This window comes from Pyrgilauda ruficollis, unplaced genomic scaffold (genome assembly GCF_017590135.1).
Source record: "Pyrgilauda ruficollis isolate IOZ18807 unplaced genomic scaffold, ASM1759013v1 scaffold29, whole genome shotgun sequence".
NCBI lineage: Eukaryota > Metazoa > Chordata > Aves > Passeriformes > Passeridae > Pyrgilauda > Pyrgilauda ruficollis.
Genome location: NW_024524266.1, coordinates 852,160 through 865,080, shown reverse-complemented (window position 1 = coordinate 865,080; position 12,921 = coordinate 852,160).

Here is a 12,921-nt window from a genome sequence, read left to right as displayed (position 1 = left end):
GTTGGTTTTGGTTCTGGTTTGTTTGGTTTTTTTTGGTTTTTTTAATATGGCAAAGAAAACTGTGCAGAACAAAAGGGCACACTTCCTTGCATCAAAGCAGTCTCCATTTTTGCCACTAGCATGGTGGCTGCAACTATGCTGAAGCACTCACATGCTATAAGAAAAAGAAAGGGAAAATCTCATCAGTGACAGCTGTACAGGGATGATTTTTCACTCATTGGAGAGACTGTCATAACTCACAGTCCTAGGAGAGTGCCTGTTTCTCACTGTCACTGGTGAGATAAGCTATATTTAATGCTGCAACATCAAAGCTGCCAATTTTACATTTGCATTGAGTGCTACAGTTATGAATTAAATACACTGCCTGCCTGGTTCTGGTTTGCATAGAGTAATGCGATGTAATTACATTAGAAGGAAAGAAGGCCCACTCAAAAAAAAGTTTCAAAGTGCAGGATTTGGCATTTTAGGAAGACTAGACAAGTATGGGCTTAAATTATGTGATTTTATATTTTATAAGCAATGCTACACTAAAATACATGCATGAATGTATTGAGGTCAGTCTCTTTCTGCAAATTACTATAGAGTATCCTTGGATAGCTCAGTGCTAAATGTAAAAGAAAAGCAACAACCCATCTGCTGTAACTAGTATTGAGATAAGGAATTTTTATTATTGGTGGTGGAGATGAAATATATATTTGTGACTGTAAGCAGTGGTGGGGTATGATTAGAATTAGAATATACTGGTTGATTATCTGTTTGTTTAAATGAGGAAAAATGCATCAAGTTCCTTTCAGGTGGTGGACTATATCACAAAGTACCGATCAGGATTAAGCATCACTTCTTATTTTCTTTAAAGGACCAGTGAAGTAATTGAAAAACACTGGATAGAGTCTGTTGTACTAAGACAGCATAAATCTAAAGTACGGGAGACAAACATACAATGGTTACACTTTTTCACTATCCATATGTCCTATGTCTGAACTATTTATTAACTGAAATGTGAATGGGCAATGAAGGGCCAATTTATATGTTACACCAAGAGATGTATTATAACTGCCTTAGACATTGATTTCCTTCCTTTGCCTATTCTTGATTGGGATATACACACATAGAACAGCAATAATGTGGGGTTTCCTTATCAGATCTTGGATATTTCCCCAGACTGTCTGCAGCCATTAACCTTGCATATTATCTGACTTTAGTGATTAGTACAAGCCACATAAAACCGTATTGATGGCCCGCCCTGGGTTAGAATGGTAAACTGAATTATTGGTGGTTAGATTTTGCTGACTTTGTGATACAAATGATAGTATTATGCTAGTCCTGTGAAATTGCTAATTTGTCATTTCTTTCATGGTGTAGTCAATGATGTGGTACTAATGAATGAGCCACATAATTGTGTGATACCGAACTGCAGCTTCTCGCCTTCTGCGTCTGTGTTAAGAGGAAGAGAATGTCAAGTCTCTCTTTGTTCACTCACTAGTTCCTCTTGCATTTCTGTGCCCTGCTGCTAGATGATCAGAAACTGTTTCTACTTAAAGTGAAGGGTAATGTAGTTCTGTTCATAAGCCTAATTTTGTTTGGTTGTGCCCTTTTCTTTTATGAGAGGCTTTTGGTAGGATTCTGTCACTTCCTTATTTGTGCAGCTCAGCAGTGAGAGGTGCGTGCTCCATCTGCAGTGAACTTCAGCCAATGAAGTCCTGAAACCCTCCAGGATCTTACAGTTGCTGCCATTCTGAGATCCCCTCAAGAAGTTTTTTTTTCAGTGTACATCTCAGAGACTATCCAGCAAAGTGTGCCTCCAAAAGGACTTGGAAGATAAACTGAAGTGGGTGAATTGGGTCAGTGTTTCAAACATGTTTTTTGTCTACTGTTCTATTTTTCATTAAGTACAAGGAGACCTAACTGAATCAGATTAACACATTGCAGTGCTCAATGAAAATCCTTCTTATCCTTATAATTAATTTGGTATTTCCTGTCATTTTTTTTATTCCCTTGTTCTTATTCTCTAAAAACTTTATTACAATGAAAAATGAGGATCAAGGGAGGAAGGGGAAAAAAGAAAGCAAGCCCCTCAAACAAAAGGGGACTAAATATTTTCTTTTAATTGATAAAACAGGATTCATAAGTACAATTCCAGCTTGTGTTATTAAATGCTTTCTAATGCTTACAAAATCATATAATGTTTTATGTTGGAAGGAACATTAAAAATAATCTAGGTCCAAGGCATTGATGAATAACTGTACCTCTTTTCTTTCCAACTGGCATCAAAAAGCAGTTGACTTGTGCAATGGTGGACATCCCTAGTAGCCTGAAGTGGGGCACGTTCTCCTGCAGTGAGGGCTGTGGGGCAGCACCAGCTCTGGCACTGCTGCCCTCAGGAGCATTATGACAGTCCCATGCCATCTGGTGTTGTACCTAAAGTTCTAGCTTCAGAAAGCAAAGTAAATATTGGAGAGTCTCAGCCTGCATTAAAATAAGGCAGAAAGATGGATACAGAAAAGGAAATTGTATTTATTGTGAGAAAAAAAAAAAAAAAAAAAAAAAAGAAAACTAAGCATGTTTGGTCAAGGAATTTGAAAAACAGACCCAACTGGATTTTGAAGGCTTTGAAGTCCAAATAGAGTGTGCAGCCAAGATAGAGCTGAGAGTTTACATTATTATATATTTTTTAAAATTTGGCTTATGCTATTTAGATGCTTGTTGTAGGCTGTGTTAATGAGTTTAACAGATTTGAAGTTCTAGAATCTACTTTAGTACTGCATGGTTTGGTCTGATGTTACTCTGTTATCACTGAGTTCAAAACAATGGATCCCTACCCTAGCTGGTCTGAGAATTTTAATCTTGAGAAAATAACTTTGGAAATCAGGCTTTTAGCCTTCTTAATGTAAAATGGAATTATCAATGTTTGTTAATGTCTGAAAAGTGTTTTTCAATTTCATATAAGAATGATTCTGTGTCCAGCTGTTAGTGAATAGTACAACAAAAGTATCCTGCTTCCCCCATCAAATTTATAGTGGCAGAAATACACACTGTCCAAATGAAAGTGGCAAGATTTCAATTAATTTGATGTGCTTAGATTTAATTATAAGCACCTTCAGTCTTTTTGGGCTCATAATTCTGTTCTCTGGTTCTTTACCATGTGCAGCTCGTAGTACTGTAACAGGCTTTCACTGATGTCATAGCTAAATTTCTTAAAATTTCACCAGTATAAAGTCTTCTTTGGTAACAAACTGTATATTTTTTTGCACTGGTTTTCAAGCCAGTACTCATGCTGTTCTAACATGTATTGTTAACTTGTGTCTGATGTCCTCCTCTGCTTCCTTTGCCTTGCCTTTCCATGGATGAAGAGGAGCAGGAGCTGGACTCTTAAAGACTTGCAGTCATTCTTTCAGGACCAATTCCCATGTTGCTGGGCCCCATCAAGGCCAAGCTGAGTCTCATGCTAGCATGAATCATCAGCTGCAGTCTGACAAACACATAATCTGTACACTGTGTCCCTGCCCTTGGGCATAAGCTGCAAAAATTTATCTCTAAAAGATGTTGAGAAGGTAGCTGGGTCTTTCACCAAATCTGCTCATTCAGACTCTATGCATATTGCTGGTGGGTCTTGTTGTGATGGCAGAGGGTTCAAAGAAAACTGGCTTATTAATGGTTTATTCAAATCAAGAAAGGATATTTTTGACCCAAAATACTATGCATTACTTGCTCAACTGATAAAAGAGGTTCCATTGTAGCTACAAATTATCTATTTTGTCCACAGTAAAATATAAGACATTTCTGTTGAAGAAAAATACAGTACCATAAATAATTAAAACTATTCCAATTGACTTTTTTGATCAATTTTAATCTGAGCTTAAATCACAATGGTCAGCCGTTTTATTTATTTTTTTAATTACTGATTATTTAGAGAGATTACTCTAAGCAATTACTAGTTAATATCCTTAATAGCCAGTTTTACATGTAGACCACTGCTATGTTGCTTCTGGCCCTGCTTGAGAAATATAATACACTCAGTATCAGATCACGTCCCGTATGTACCCAGTATTAAAGAGAACAAAATGAAAGTAATATGAATTTCACTGATAAGGACCACTTTTCCTATGATTATAGTTCTATCAAAATGCACCAGCTAATATTAAACACAGCTTTACATAACTTCGAAATAATGCAATTATATATGAGAAACCTTGCATCTGCGATTAAGACAATGAGATCCACCCCACGATCTTATAGGGAGAATTCCACTTTTTTGGATCCAGAGAGGGTTTTTTCTCTTCTTGATATTATTGAAACTATGTGAGGCAACAGCCCTGTTTTTTCCTGGCGGGTTGCAGTTGTTCTGCCACTGATACTTGGGTTACATTTTAAATGACCTTGTGGAGGTTCCTGTTTTATTGTAATCAACCATTTAGCAGCAGCTGGATGGTGTATTTATGCCCCACAGTTAGCTGTTTCACTGACATTAAGGAACTATAGACCTTCTCTATGCGTTATTGTTTATCGAACCCCGTTTGAAGAAATTTGTCTACTGCTTTTTATTGATGAGAGTTTCTGGCTAACAGCACTTTAAATAAGTGGAAAATGCTCAGTTATCACCCAATGTGAACAGGATCAATAATAGTTTAGTAGTGTCTGATAATTGCAGTAGCTGTTATATACAAGAGCTTGCATCTTCTTGAGTGACTCTTATCAATCTATTGTCCGTCATCATCTGATAATCAGACTGAAAATATAGTAGGGAATTATCCTTTTTTGAATCAAGCTTGTGAAAAACATTTGAAATAATGGTAAAAAAATTCTCATTGTTCCACTCAGCAGGGAGAAAAATTTAGTATCTGGGTGACTATGGTGAGAAAGGGACAAAAAAAATCCAGTGTGCACTTGCTAAGTAGAAAAATGTGTATAGCACAATTATATGAGGGAAAAATATTTTTGCAATATTTGGAGATGGTCTCAAAATGTTTGCAGTTATATTCTGAAGGAGTCATGACCCTCTGTAGCTCTCAGGACTATGCTGGTGATTTGAAAAGGAACCACAGGACGCCGATGGCAAGAAAGGTATGCTAGAGCGCAGCAGAGTGCAGCTCTTGTTGCTTTGTTCCCGGGGGCAGCAGCATCTTCCCTTCACAGCACAAGCAACCCAATACTGTGACAGTGTGCAGCTTTTTGTGTTCCTTCCTGCTCTTGGAAGTAATCTTGCTCTTGGATACAGAGTTCACTCACAAAGCCAGAAATATTCACCTCCCCACCTCCTCTTCCCATGGCTTTTTTTTTTAATACTCTAATCATCTTCCTGCTTATGCTTCTCTCTTCATTTTCCTTTCCCTTTTAAAATTTATATTTTACCTTTTTACTTGCAAAAACACATACAGCCTGGCCGTCTTTGGTTTCATGGCCTTTCTTCTCTGCTGACAACAGGCAGAATTGCCAGAAATCTGTCTGGGCACAGGTTTTCATATTGCTCTGCCCTGTTAGCTAAGAGAATGCTTTGTCTCTTTTTGCATAATTGTTCTAGGAATTAAGGAAACAAACAAACAAATAAACAAAGCAGTTACATTTTATGTGTTTCTGTAGATCAGGGCTCTACAAGTATATTCTGTTATTGAAAGAACTTGATGGTTGCTGTGTTGCCTACTAGCATCAACATCATGTATTCTTTGGGATAAGTTTACAGCTTTGGTGTCTGTTTTATCAGGCCACCTCTTTGGCAGACACATAAGCTGGGGGCAGAAGCACAACCTTGCATTCTTGGCCCCTTACTGTTGTGCTCCTGAATGTGAATAGTTAAAAAAAAATCCTAGTTCACAGGAAATCAGAAAGTCTCATATTTCAACTTGTATCCCCTCTTATTTTACCACTGTGCATCTCTAAGAATAGTCTGCCTCCATCTGCTCCAAAACCTCCCACTAGTAATAAGGCCCTTACCTTTGTCACCTTAAAGTCAAGCAAGCTGGCTCCTTTAGTGTCCCCTTGCACATCAGGTGCTCCAGCCAACTGGCCATCTTGGTGTCTCTGCTGGGATTGCTCCAGTTGTGTCAATGTCATTCTTTTACCACAGATGTGGTCTCACCTGTGCTGAGGAGAAGGGACAGACCAGCTCCCTTGCCCTGTGGGTTGTCCTCTTGCTTGTGCAGCCCAGTATTTAGTTGTTCTTCACTGCAAAGACTAACACCTCAAGTTCAAAATGAGCATGCTGTGTGTGATGTGAGGGCATAAATTGTGTTCAATTATATCTCGTCTTTGGCAGCAAGGTTGTGATTTTTGAGAATTTTTCAGAAGTATTAGATCAAGTCATATCCTAGACTACTGTATTCAGAGTATCTCAATTTAGAACTTAATGAGTAGTTTTTGTAGAAATCTTAAGTAATATTTAAGCCAAAAGCTTCCGTTACCCTGGTTATACTGTCTTTAATAAACTCTTTTGTCTACTTTTGAATAAAAACTTGATTTCTGCTATATAGCTTGCAGTATGAAAAGTTGAGTTAAATACAGTATTTTTGCACCTTGGCATGCAAATACCCTCGCTTCCTTTTCATTTATTTAAAAGGCAGTTTCAGACTTGAGTGTGGTCTGATCTCCTGGGATATTCAGAATAGAAAGAAATTACAACAGCCTGAATTCCCTGAGAAAGAACTTTTGACTGAGCAAATAGGAAATGTAACCTCCCCTGTTTGACTCACAAAGGTTCCAAACTGATGAGCATGGGTCTCTGAACAGGTAGACAGTTTGGCTGCATCCAGACCAGTTAAGTAACTGTTTTACCTAGTCCTTTTATCTTGTAATTGATTTTCCTCTAGTGCCTACTGATTACTATAAAATTTCATTTTTCCTCTGCAGCTTTGTCGTGAAGGTCGGACTAAGTTCCTTCTGGACCTAGTCTCTGTTCATCCCAGAGCTGCAGAGCAATATTGATCTTTTCTTCTCCCATTTTTAATCTAGGACTGCCAGTCTGTCCAATGCAAGGCATTGAACAATCTGAGCATGAATATAGGGTTTCAGCAGACCCATAAAACAATCTGCCTTCAACCTCAGGACCAGCCCTTTCTACTATCTACGTTGTCCAGTATGTTGACAGCCTGATCTCTGATATCCAGAAAGGCAATGGAAGTTGTGCTCTTCTATTTTAAATCTGGATAAGTGGGTGTCAAAGCTGACCTCCAGGATAAACGCTATAATCTAAGAGCATTGAAAGGTTTTCCATTGCTCATGTTCTTCACAGAACCTTCACAAACCACATAATGATTTAGCTTGGAAGGGATCTTAAAGATCATCTCATTCTAACCACCTGCCATGCATGGGGACACCTTCCACAAAACCAGACTGCTCAAAACCCATCCAGCCTGGTCTTGAACACCTCTGGAGATGGGACATCTACAGCTTCTCTGAGGAACCTGTTCCAGTGTCTCGTCACCTCCACAGCAAAGAGTTACTTCCTGATATCTAATCTGAACCTATTCTCTTTCAGTTGGAAGTCTTGTCCCCTTGTCTTATCATTACCATTATCATGCCCTTGTAAAGTGTTCCTCTCCAGCTTTAGGGCAGAATAGGCTATGCAAGTGACCCCAAGACTCCTCTGAGTTAATAGTTTCCCTTTTAAGACAGGGTGCAGTTCACAGGGGATGAAGAACAATACAAAAATGCAGCTAAACTAGAACTGGGTAAAGGCTTTGATGCTAAAGGAAACATCAAATACTCTTAAGGAGCAATTCCAGGTTTTAACAATTTCAGGAGTCATGAAAGCAGTAAATGGCAATTTTACAATTACTACTTTTAGAATAGGGATTTCTCCCTGGCACCAGCAACTTTGTTTGTTTGCTTGCTTGTTTATTTAGAAATGGGAAGCTCCTCTAATGGAGGTGATGCACAACAGGACAGCAGCTGACATCCAGGTGTTACACAGTCATATATTCTGTCTGTAACAAAACTTTTCTTTCAAAGCTCCTGGTATCCAGTAGAGGATTTAATGGAAGTTTCTTTAGATAGTTTATAGATGTTTATCAGTGAACAAAATTATATTATATTTAGTTGACTAATCCTTTCAGCAACTCTTATGTCCATTTTTAGAATCTAATCCCCTGAGATATATAATTCATTTATTTCACCTGGTCTAAGGTCTGGGGCAGGTTTTTTTTGTTTTGCTTTGCCTTTTTTTTAGCATTTGGGAAGCTATGAAACTGCCCCTCATGGTTCCTTACATGACTATTATTTATCACTCATTAGTGCTGCATCAGCCCCTATCTTCCAGACTTGTGTGGGAGTGCACTGGAGCACTGCTCCCTTACTTGTGGCATTTCTGACAGAAAATGGAGTTGAAGTATCTCTATCCAACTTTACTCCAAGTTGGTACTGAAGACTGCTATTTCTTAGGCACCATTCGTGATCCAGCTTGACATCTGCTGAGACAGTTTCCTGCAGCTGCAATTAATATTCTGGTTTATTTTTTTATTTATAATTCTGGCTGTTCAACAAATGGCAAGATCAGACAGATTCGCTATGGAGTCTCCCTGCAGAACACCAATATTATGAAGTTAAATGTGTCTTTGTGTCAAGTTCCACCATGACTAAAGTACTGTGTAGCATCTAAGGCTCACAGAAAGCATCACAGACATTTAATTTTTTTGCAAGCGGACTTGTTCAGAGAAAAACTGGGTCTGGATACAACACCTATTACTTTTAGATTTTGGCTTACTTGCAGCAGGGAGATGTGTAACTATCTCAAACAATCATAGGTTAAAAAATTCAAGGAAAACATATTCTGCTTTGTCACACATATTCCATTGATATATGAAGTAACATACCTTTGTGAAGCAGGTGCATACACTAATGGGAGCTTTAACTGTTGATTTCTCTGTTTCTGTCACCATTATATTATTACTTAATCACAGCTTTTTGTGTCAAATTTACCCAAGAGTATTTTTAATAGAAGCATAAAAGAAATTCAGTGCTGGGTATGAAAAGAAAAGGAACTGGGGTCCAGTCTCTTTGGCAAATATTCCATAACAAGGTAATTCTGTAAAGGCATTTCACATAGTTCTGAGAGAATAAAACAAATGCTTCAGGATAATTCTGGTCTTTCAGATAAATACACAGTTAGATATGATTTACATTAGGTGATGTTAGTTTATATATGAAGATATGTGAAGCATTCCCAAGGAGCAAGAACAGATCTGTATAACTGAAGAGACTTTTAACAAACCCATACTCCTCCCCCATTAATTAATAAACCAGAAATAATGTGTGTGTTAGAGCTTTTGTGATATGTTTGAGAGCCTTTCTTACAAATTATGAATAAAATTATCTGCTACTCATTCTCATGCATGCTATCAAGTTTTTAGACACCAATATATCAAGGTTTTTCACATGACAGCATACTAATACATGTATATCATTAACATTCACAAGACACAAATGAACACATCTAAGAACAAATAAGTAACTGATTTATAGAAGAGATAAGAAAGCAAATTGGATCATAATGAATAAGTCTATTTTTGGATTTGTGAAATAAAAATTAGGAATGTCCTATTAATGAAGTGTGGGAAGACTTTTCTTGCAACATAATTTTATTAAATAAAGTTTTTATTTGCACATATATTTTAGGATGAAAAAGACCTCCAAGATCATAGAACTGAACCTTTAACTGATCATTACCTTGTCAACTAGACCATGGCACTAAGTGCCATGTGCAGTTGATTCTTGAACACTGCCAGGGATGGTGACTCCACCACCTCCCTGGGCAGCCCATTCCAATGTTTAACATCCCTTTCTGTGAAGCAATCCTTGCTGATGCCTAACCTGAACCTCCCCTGATGCTACTTAACACTGTCCTCTCATCCTGTCATTAGTTGCCTGGAAGAAGAGGCTGAGCCCCCCCTGGCTACAATCTCCTTTCAGGTGGTTGTAGGGGATTGATAAGGTCTCCTCAGAGCCATTTTTTCTCCAGGATAAACAATGCCAGCCCCCTAGATATGCTTATTCCTGGCATCCCTTAATATTATTTAAGATGCACAAAGCACAAAAGTGGTGGGAACTATGGTAAGTTTGGGATTTTTTCTTGAAAGGCAGCAGCATAGCATATAAATGAATGGACAATAGTGAATCTTCCCAACCCAATAAAAAAGCCTTTCTTCAATTGATTCCTTCCTTTAATATGAGTGAAGATGTTCCAGGTGAATAGAGACTGTAGGAATGACTTCCCTTGGACAGCAACATGTCTAAGAGAGCTCTCCCTCAATGCTGCCATAATGAAAATATGGTTTGTTTTTGGCACATCTAATTATCTGTTTATGCTTTATGAACCATTCTGAGAGCAATTTTTTTTCTTTATGCTGGCACCAGGAACATTTTTCTAAAAATGTTTAAAACTGTGTGCATCTGATACAGAATATGGATATCATTGTGATACAATCAAAAATTATGCTCTAAACATGACATGTACCAGTACATCATAACTTGTGTTTGTAATTCAATCAACCACTCTACCTAGTCTTGACAGTTAACATTGCCACTTCTATTTCAAATGAGAGGCAAACCTGACAGATGAGTCAGGAGCAAGCCTCATAGCCACTTGCTTCCTGAACTTTATATTTGCAGAAATAAAAGATGCAGGGATGTTAGAATTAAGGAGATGACCAGTCTAAATGCTATCACTAAAATTAGAAGAAAAAATAGGAATCAGGTATGATGTAATGGTCTTTTAGTTTTTCCCACTTGCTCTCCTGCACTGACTTGAACGGTTTGTGTAACGAATGATAATTGTTTTTATCAGTTTAAATAGAGAAATTGTATTCTCTGCTTATTCATGTGTATTGTTTATAGGAGAGTGAAACATTCAGGGTTAAAGGTGGGGTCTATGTCTTCAAGATTTCTTGACCAGACTTCCATATGAATATATGTGCATTGCTGTAGGTAGGGTCCTCCTCTTTTAAGACAGAAAAAATTCTCGATGAGAAGACCAGAAAACCTCCAGCAAAATACAAGACCAAATGAAGGTCTCAGATTTTAAGAGGAGTGTAGTTTTGGATTTTCTTTTTAGACTTCTTTTGTTATAACCACATATACCTGACACAGGTACAGTATTGATTTGCCTACTGGTGGTGAAGCTGGCTTTTTGTTCATCTAGTGGTTGTGTTACCCTAAAGCTGCTTGCCTGTTTGTCAAAATCAATTCTCTTTTGATTTTTGCAACAGCAGAGATGGGTCAGCTAACAAATGACAAAGAGCCCTATTCATGACAAAGCGATTGTTACAAGTACAATTTTGTAGGAATTTAACAAAAAAAAAAAAAGCACAGAACACCATTTTACTGCATCATTTACTGGCTCACATGACTTCTCAGACCTCTCGAATGTCCATAATGCAGTGTTCAGACTAGACTAGTCACCTTCTTGAAGAGAAACACGCAGGTTCCATAGTGTATATTTTTTCAATCAAAAAAAAGTTCTTAATTTAAATGTATTTCCTAAAATTTTGCAATAAATTCAAAAACACCTTAACTGACCAAACAAAACTTGCTCCACATTACTCACAAGATTATCTTCTCTTTATTTTAATTACTTAAAACTAACTATACAGTTGAGGGAGGAGATCACTGATTCAGTATGTCGACTGGTCATATCTCCTGTTGAACAGCTACAAATGCCCCTTGCAAAGCTGGCTTGACTGTAAGCTCAGAGAGAATCAAGATCTGCTTGATAATTTTGCAGAGATTTTTACCAGCTCAGTGCTGACAACTGACGCAAATGTATGAATTAGAGGGAGGGTATGAATTAACATTTTCAGGAAACAAAATTTTAAAGCTGACATTTTTTCCTGAATGAGAGTTTGTATTTGAGCAAAACTGAGCTCACGCAGACCATAGATGTCTCTCTTTGTAGACATGTATCAGATGAATGGCAAATCTGCACATAAAAATCTAGTTTAAACACTCCAACTTAGACACAAACATAAATGTGAAAGTTTTCCACGGGATGGGAGTGTCCTTACTTGTACCCATATGTAGAACATCCTGGGCAGTTTTAGCTCTGTTTTACTGCTACAGTTACACTCAAGTTTGGAAAACTGATGACTTACTGGTTGGAAGCTTTTGTTTTGGAGTAGCTTTTGGGTGCCACAGAGTTTAAAGAGTTATCCTTGTGATCTCTCTTTTGAACAGCCTGCTGTAGTGTTTTAGGAAAGCAAGGACTGATCAAGCTGATTGAGGTAGTTTCATGTCTCTGATGGTTACCTTTTGACTCAAGCTGAGATACTGTCACCTACTCGATAACTGGAGCACAACTGTCGTGAAGACTGGTATGCTTGGAAGAGTTTTGTGCCTAGGCAGTCCTTTAATCAAAGGACTTCTGAGCTTTTTTCTCCAGCTGGGCTTTTTTCCTTCAAAGAATGATCAATATTTATTTAGCTGTAATGTGGGGCAAAAAAGACTTTCTTGTTATTAACTTGTCTGAGAGCAGTTTGTAAATATTGCCAGGTTGGTGAAGAATACTTCTGGAAGTATTGAAGGGGGAGGCATACAGCTTCTGGCAGGAGGCAGCCTCCAGCTCTGTGGGCTGTTTTGCAGTCTTTTCCTTTTCAATATGGTCCAAGGGTTTCCAAGTGCAGATTTAGCTCTCCCCATCTGCACTGGCGGCCAAGGCATGTTTCTTGGACATGTAGCACGATGGGGGCTGTGGGACATGCTGGCACCCTCACTGAAATTGGACTGCATCTACCCCAAATGGTTTCTGTCTCCAGAAGTCCAAGGACAGGGCAACTATTAGACCACTCTGGGTTGTTCTTGTCAGGGTTTTTTTTAATTGCTGAATAACTCAAAAGAGAAGCAATTGCTGTTCGTCAGTCAAAGGGCATAAAAATGCAAACAGTGACAGTATTATGTCTGTATGGATGTATGATTTGCATTTAGATTTATGTAAATAGCTAT